The following is an 8655-nucleotide window of genomic DNA, read 5'->3' as shown; positions in this document are numbered from 1 at the left end:
AAATATCCATCTATTTTTTAATTATATTCATTATGTTTCAACTAGATTACTTAGAAAGTTACACTACTCATCTTCCTCTCTACTCATATAATTCTCTTGTAAAATTTATTTATCTGTTTCTTAACTGTGTAAGTATGAGTCTAAATATAGTCATTGAATACTTAAGCAGAAGGGGTTTTGTGGAGATTTCAGTATTCTCATAGTTGAAATCATGAGTCAATTGAAGCTAGACCACCATCGAAAACCTGGAAGCACTGGACGGCCGTTTCTTCCTATTGTGGGACTCGCGAGATTCGAACCCAGGACCTACCAGTCTCGAGCCAGAGCGCTTAACCACTAGACCACTGAGCCGGCCGGCATCCAATGGTGTAAATGTCTAACTTCAACCAATCCACGAAATTAAGCAACCATTCACCATTGTCTTCAGTGAGTTGATATCTCTACAACAGACGTGGTTGAACGCCACTGGTTACTACTTCTCACTAGAACTCCAGGAAATACCTCATGGAGTCAGTCGCTATTGAATACTTTTTAGTGTGTAAATTTCTTGTTAACATTTTGTTTCTAACATAGATACATATACATCTTATTTATTTGTCAATCAATATAGATTTCATTACAATAAGATTGATCAATTTCTCATGGTAAACTTTATTACGAATGACGAAGAAAAAACAAAACAAAAAAAAAACACAACAACTTTCATACATTTCTAAATTTAAATTTTTTTTCATCAACGATTAAAGAATATTTAATTCCTTTCAAGGTCACAAGTTACAAAAAATCTATAGATCAATGTTTATTGAGCAAATACGTGAATTTTGAATATGGTATTTTTTTTTGTGTGTCTGTTTGTTTGATTGTTTTATTCTGATTAGTGTCCTTCTGAAGATATTCACTGAAAAAAAAGTACTTTTGTTATATAATAAATGTTTATTGATGGGGGGGGGAGGATAGATTATATGTATATTGAATTATAATCAGAAGGGGATTTGTGGAGATTTCAGTATATTTCAAAGTTGAAATCATGAGTCAATTGAAGCTAGATCACCATCGAAAACCTGGAAGCACTGGACGGCCGTTTGAATTATTTTAGAGATACTTTTGCTATCATCTGAAAAATCCATCAAATTGAACTTATTTCTCAAGTCTCATTCATAACGAAATTCAGATAGTTTTGTTGTTTAAAGGTTTTTTTATAGAGTTACAAGCTTAAAACCGTTGGGGTATTACGTCATAACTTCTTTCTGACTCGTTCATTTATCCGGTAATAGCATATTAGAGTCAGTTAAAAACTTTGTTAAAATCCTGGATGAATTAGTTGTTAAGTAGAGTTGAATAGTAACTGGAAGTAGAATCTAGGACGCTTGAGTTCCATCTCATTCGGGACTCATCAGCTGGATGTTCCTGGACGTTGGTAGATTGAGATGAAAGGTACTAGATTTAAGTCCTAGTGTGAACATGAACACCGGGAATCAGGGACACTCAGCTAGAGAGTTCCAAAGAGGACAAGATGCAGGTCTTAGATTCCACTGCTGGTCTTAGATTCAACTCTGCTTAAAATGCTCGTATCTTGTTTGGATTTTCAAAACGGTTCACACAGGATACACATATGCCAACAGAGACGGATCAGCCTCAGTGCATAACACTAACGGGGAGATTTAAATTACTCCTTCAAATATATCTAATTATTCGTTTTGATCTCACTTCTATTATTAGTTTCAATATCTAGATATGACCTCCTTAAACTACACACCGAAATGTATACCCCAAAGCCGGGGATAAGCGTCCGCTTGATTAATAAATTTCATGTAAATAGTATTGACAAAACCCTTATTAAATAGCTTAAACAAGAAATATAGGAATGAAAGATTATTTTCAACAATTATTCACCTCAGGTTTGTTGGCCATGTTTACAGTTTGTAGTCATTCTAATTAGTTTTAAAATTCATACCAAAGTTAGGTTTTCTGACTTGTTAATTTATGTAAATTACCTAGTAATACGTTGAGTACTAGCACCCATTCTCTCGTTTATTTATGAGTAGAATGTAACTTTATAGTTACCTGTATTTTAAATACATTTATGAGTAAGTATATCCGGCTTTTACCTTTTAACAGAATCTGTTATATCCTAGCGAAGACATAAGTATGGGTAATTTCTGGGACCTATTAATGGACTATTATTCTATAAATATTCTTATTGTTTAACTATTGAGTAACTAGATTGTGTATATCTATAATCATCTTATTATAACCTTCATTTTGACCTACGGATTATTATTATACGATTTACTGTCGATAAATTATATTCAGTTTATTGATTATTGTCTCCCACGCTCCCGGCCACAATTGGAAAGGCTAAGCGGACAAAGGACTGATAAGAATGCTAGGCTGCTCATACTGGTCGAACGTCATTGATTTGGCACAGTGTTAAGATTAGACAAGTCGTATTTCGATTGTTGTATAACTCACGTGATAAAAGCCGGACATAAAATCATAACTAATTGGATACGGTCTTATTTTTTATAAAGTCATAACATCACCTTGGGACTAGGTCATTCTCTGACTAGTTTATTGATCAATTTTCAACCTCAATAAAATTTTTGTTCTTTTTTTCTTTTTTGAGGTTGTTGTATCCTTTATAATTCGATGAAATTTATTCAAACCATATGGATCGAAGATAATCATCACGTAAAAAGATAGCTACTTGACTTATTGTTTTCTTTTCGTTTCTTGTTGTTTGCTTTTATTTTCTTCTTTCTAGTTCTCATTGCTAATGTAAACCTTTTAAATGGACTTGAATTGTCTAACATCACACTACTTATTACATCTCTTAGCACGGTTAACCTTTCAGTCATCTTAAATGCTGATCTATCTTCTGGTTTCATTAAAAGGTATGATTTACGGTTATAGTGAGTTGAGAAATTCATTTACATCTTGAGTGGCCTCGAGTGCTGTTAGTGGTATGAGGGCGGTTATCACTTCCCGGTCGCCCACATGATTTCATTTTGTTTACTATTATTTATTGTTACTACTACTACTGCTACTACTACTACTACTGCTACTACTACTAATAATAATAATAATAATAATAATAATAATGATATACACTTTGTATCAATGTGACTAACAAGAATTAGATGATCAAACCATGTTGATATACAAAAAATTCTGAAGTTTAAGTCACAAGGTCACTTTCATATGAAAAAATCGATTAAGATTTCACATAATTTGAATGATTCATTGTCAAATGAAACTATGTGTGTGCCGAAACTTATACATCTTACACCTTAAGACTATATAAACTGTACAACTTGAATATTATGAGTGTGGAAAGTAGAAGCAGTAAACTTTATATATTGTTTAGTAATTCTTAGGATTCCCCTATACGTACTCTGGTAGTCGAGATTAGACTAGAACTCAAGTTAGAAAGAGTACAGTGAATTCACTCGGATGTATTATATCTGTAATTCAAATTTGGCGCGTAATCATATACAATGTTGTAGGGGCTGTTACTATGCCAAGCCCATATAGGTTATTCTAGCCTCTGAACAGATCGATCTATTCATTCTTCTCAAGCCTCATTTTTACCCTGTCGTTTATTCGCTTATTAATCCTGACTGATTTTTATATGATCGTATGTGTGCTAATCACTTACCTTACTCATCATGTGTCTGTAACACATTTTTGTTCGACTATAAATATCGCTTCACGCTTGGTTAAATTGAGTTGGCTCACACGCCGTCACTACCGCGCGTCATTTCGTTTCGCTTCGTTTCTTTGATAGTCTGTCTGAATCAGTGATTGTATGAAATACACGTATTCAAAATCCATTCTCGTATTTGACTTATTTAATGCTGTTACTCATTAACGCAAGTTAAGTCGATGAGAGTAGCCAGAATGTATATTTCGATAGCAGTCATCCGATAACGATCATTTTTCTGATCTAACTGGAGTCAGATTACGGACCAATAAAAGATAATCATCATTACATATAAATGTTGCATTTAAAGAGAATGAAGAATATTTGAGCGAACAATTGTTTCTAATAATTTCATCATTAGGCTCTACAGTTATAAGTTCATAATTATGATATTTTACAAAGGCCGAAATAAGTCATTGTCAAATTTATTAATACATGCTGCTGAGAATTGAATGTATCTTTTTTGGTAATGAACGTTAAAACAGTAGTTTTTCTCTCTAGACATGAAGATTGTTTTCATATTTGAACAACGTAGTACTAAGTCTGTTATATACGATTGAAAATGGATGCTTCACTAACAAACTAAAGAATAAATAGACAGCATTACGAATATATAGCATTCAACTTATATTTGATTAGTTCATGATCTATGTAACTCACCTATGCAGTAAATGTTTATGTATTTGTCGTCGAGGTACACTGTTTATGTGAAAGCTATTGTTACTTGTCAACCAGTCAAAAGGAACTAAGCAGAAAGACGTTCAAAGATGTGACCTAATGACTTAAAATCAAGTACCTCGACCAACAATTTACCTCTCCTAGTCAATTCATCACTCACTTTCTATATAACATCTATGCAACTATAGTTCTGAGGGATTCTATGGGACAAAAACTGGATAATCATTCATGTAGTTTCAACAAAATGGAGAAAACTTGAGTTAATATACTTTCGAATTAATTAGTTGTTCACTAACAAATTAATGTTACATAAATATTCCACGCCCAGTAAATCATACCAATCAAACATGTTTTAGGATAGTTTTCTGTTCTTAACTCCAACATCTACTAAAGTTTACACGTCTTATTAGGGAGTTAATAACTGTGATGTGTTAGATTTTCTTAGGTGTTAGTGAAAGTTACTGAAGTAAATTGTTTAACTCAGTGAATTATTTAGTCAAACCCATGATATTACTAACTCCATCTGTAGCCTCTCTGGGGGCTACTGCAGGTCCCAAGCCCGGATAAAGGAGGAGGGTTGAGCATGGGGTTAGCGACCCCATCCCGTAGAAAACTAATTCGCTAAAAAAACGCTAACCACAAATACTTTCATTTAGAGGTTAGTTACTATGATATTACTATCAGATTTAGTAACTTCTGTAAACAAGATCCTGTTACTGAGAGCTGTATCTGAAAAGAACTTATGAATGTACTTGTAAATTATGAGTTAGTTTCACAATGAGAAACTCTGTTCTCTACATTAGCCAAAATATTTAATAATCAGTGTTTATGTCGACAAACATTCCAACAAGAACTGCTTTATCAGATCTCAAAATATTGAATAAAGTTATGGGGTTCATTACTTAAGGGCTTAAATGATTAAGAGTTAGACATATCGGTTTTAAAAATGAAGTCGAAATATGAAACTAGTCGACTAATTCTCATAAAATCATTATGTCTCTTCTCATCGGACAAGTCTCACAAGATAAGAATGTTATCTTTTCGTATTTTTCAATTACTTGTATCAGTGGATCAGGCTGATTTGTTTGCTTTAAGTGTTCTCTCATCCTATAGTTTCAATTGGTTGAAATTATCAAGTCAAACCTTTCTAATGATACATATTAACTGGTTGGTGTCCAACAGAAATAAAGCTCACTCAAAGCTTATGTAATCAAATTACACTCACTTAGGAGAAATTAATACACGAACTGTATAAACCAAAAGTTTACTAAATAACTCCTATATTCGATTTGACAATACTTACTTACGCCTGTTACCCCTCGTGGAGGAGCATAGGCCGCACACCAGCATTCTCCATCCAACTCTGTCATGGGCAGTCCTTTCCAGTTCTTTTCAGTTAACATTCATCCTTTTCATATCTGATTCCAATTCCCTACGCAATGTGTTCTTTGGCCTTCCACTTTTCCGCTTCCCTTCAGAATTCCAAGTTAGCGCTTGCCTCGTGATGCAGTTTGGTGATTTCCTTAATGTATGTCCGATCCACTACCAACGTCTTTTCCCTGATTTGACAATAGTTAACCACACATTTAATTGTACAATCATATTTCTCAACTCAGTATTTTCAAAAATCTTCATTTATTCTTTTATTATTATGGATCTCAGAATGTAATACTCTACAAAGTTGGCTTCCATATCAACTATACTTATGTTAAGTGACCTTGTCCTATCAATTAGCGTTAAATTTAAATGGTCAAATTTTTTTCTCATTATTCTAATATTTTCTAATTCAATGAAATCTGACTTAATAAGAAGATTCTTTTTTATTCTAATTTAATAAATTAAAAATAATGAAAATTTGATTATTTTATAAAATGTGAGATTCTAGATGAGAATTTTCAATAAAATATTAATTAGAAGGGGGGTTTTTTGGAGATTTTAGTAATTTTATACAGTTGAGATCATGATTCAATTGAAGCTAGACCACCATGGAAAACCTGGGAGCACTGGATGGCCGTTTCATCTTATTGTGGGACTCCTCAGAAGTGCGTATCCAAGATTCCGCCCCAAGAGATTCGAACCCAGAACCTATCAGTCTAACTTCAATCGATCCACGAAATTGAGCAACCGTTCACCAATTGTCTTCAGCGAGTTGATATATCACAACAGACCTAGTTGACTCATGATTTCAACTATAAAATTACTGAAATATCCACAAAACCCTTTTTGAATATTTTAATTAAGTGTTAATTCAAGTGAATAGTACAATGAAGACTTCATTTAAAACATCCAAGATAAGATGGTAATTAAATATAAATAAAATAGAAATTATTTCAATTGTACTTAATCAGATGCAATTATGACTTAAGTTGAACAATTCTTAGTTGTTGTTTGTATTTTTACGACTCTCGAGGTGTTTATAGACATTTGTTTATATCATGTGGTCTTAGAAGCAAAGATTTGTTTTTGAATGTTATATCCCGATAAGAATAATGAATGGTAAATTTGAGATACGTTTATGGATCAATAATATGTGTATATCTTTAGTGTATAATTGTTAGCTAACTAAAATATTCAGCATCTCAGAGTTGATGTTCACTATGGGACTCGAACTCAGTATCTTTCGCTTCAATTGTAGTCCTAAACATAAATCTGAAGATTCAAACAAACAATACTAAGTGAATTTAAACTTCTCTCAATTGCACAAGTCAGTGGCTATCAGGACTCAGTAGGTAAGTGGATAACGTGATGACGTTTGAAGCGAAAGAAACTGGGTTCGAGTCCCATAATGAACATCAACTCTGAGATGCAGGTGCGTCCAGCTGATGAGTCCCAAATAGGACGAAACGCGCGTGCTGGGTTTCACTGCTAGCGACTATCCATCTTTGCTTATAATGCTTGTGAATTAAGGCTATATCGAGGCAATACGTACAGGATGCATATATGCCAATAAGAGACTGATAAATTGCAGTTCTAAACATCAATGAGAATATTCAAGCAAACAATACCAAGTGAATTTAAACTATTCATATTCATGTCCCTCTTATTATGAGCTTTATTTTGACCTATGAACCATCGTTATATGATGTAACATTCTTGAGTTATGCCTTGTCTATCAGTTACTATCTCCCTTATTCACAGCCACATATGGCTAAATCTTGTACAAATGTTGTTTCTTATTTTATGGTACGATGTGGTCTATCTGGTTGGTATATGGACCCAGTATGTTTGAAATAAATGCATCTTATTGCAGAGGTTGTTATTGGTGTTCTGGACTTGACTGGCTCGGCTAGGCGGGAAGCAGGACCGATAAGTACTCTAGACTACTCGTACTGGTTTCGTGTGTCATTGGTCCGATCGATAATTCACTGCTCTCAGATTGGCGGTATTACCATGTTATACATGAAGGGGGCACGCAGGCCACAAGACATAACACAGAAGTACAGTGCAAATTACGTATTCATAAGATATGGAAAATTTACAAGATATATATATTAATCTACTTTTAGGCATTCCAACCTTTGATGGTTTACATATATTAATTAGATTTGGTTGATCATATCATCTGTTTCATCAATTATGACTCAATGTGATGTTTGAAAACTTTAAAAAGTTAAGTAAAGAAAGGTAATTTTCATTAGCCGTTGGCAACTTTCACAGTACTACTGAAAAGTAAGAAATATTGGTCTGTTATTTCATTCTTGTTCATAATTGTCCCATGAGAATTTAGACGGAATCCTATCTGACTTCAATTGTAAAAGAGTCCGATTAACTTATTATATCTTCTTATGCTAAATTTCTTGCTTAGTCAGTTACTATTGATAACATGGTAACAGAAAGCGAGAAAAAGTTTTTCGCGACAGAATTTAGCTCAGTCACAATCAAGCAGCAGATCGAATTCATAATCGATAATAAAAACTTATTTAAATCCATTTGGTATTGTTTGTTTAAATCTTCCCATTGATGTTTTGGACTGCGTTTGAAGCGAACGGTACTGGGTCCGAGTCCAGGGGTGAATATCAACTCTGGGATGCAGATGCATCCAGCCGACGAGTCCCAAATACGATTAAACGTGCGTCCTAAATTTCACTGCTAGCCACCATCCATCCTGGCTTATAAAAACTTGTTTATTCAATCCAAATAAGCATACAGTACATTAATCAAGTGTACATGAAATAAGATTATAATGAAGAAAAGCTTAAAAATAGTTTAAACAACTTAATAATTCAGAGGCGGCTTTGGGAGAATTCAGTATTTTCATAGTTGAAATCATGGGT

General features: G+C 33.6%; 1 non-coding gene across 1 annotated transcript; it reads right to left on the bottom strand.

Annotated features, from left to right (window-relative positions):
• Positions 1–281: 281 nt before the first annotated feature.
• Positions 282–351, bottom strand: Smp_tRNA_00287_Pseudo_CGA.1.1. The gene has a single exon. It is a non-coding gene (tRNA).
• Between the last annotated feature and the right edge of the window lie 8304 nt (positions 352–8655).

Source organism: Schistosoma mansoni, chromosome 2 (assembly GCF_000237925.1).
Source record: "Schistosoma mansoni strain Puerto Rico chromosome 2, complete genome".
Taxonomy (NCBI): domain Eukaryota; kingdom Metazoa; phylum Platyhelminthes; class Trematoda; order Strigeidida; family Schistosomatidae; genus Schistosoma; species Schistosoma mansoni.
Note: the sequence above shows the minus strand (reverse complement) of the source record. Positions and strands in the feature narration are given on the sequence as shown.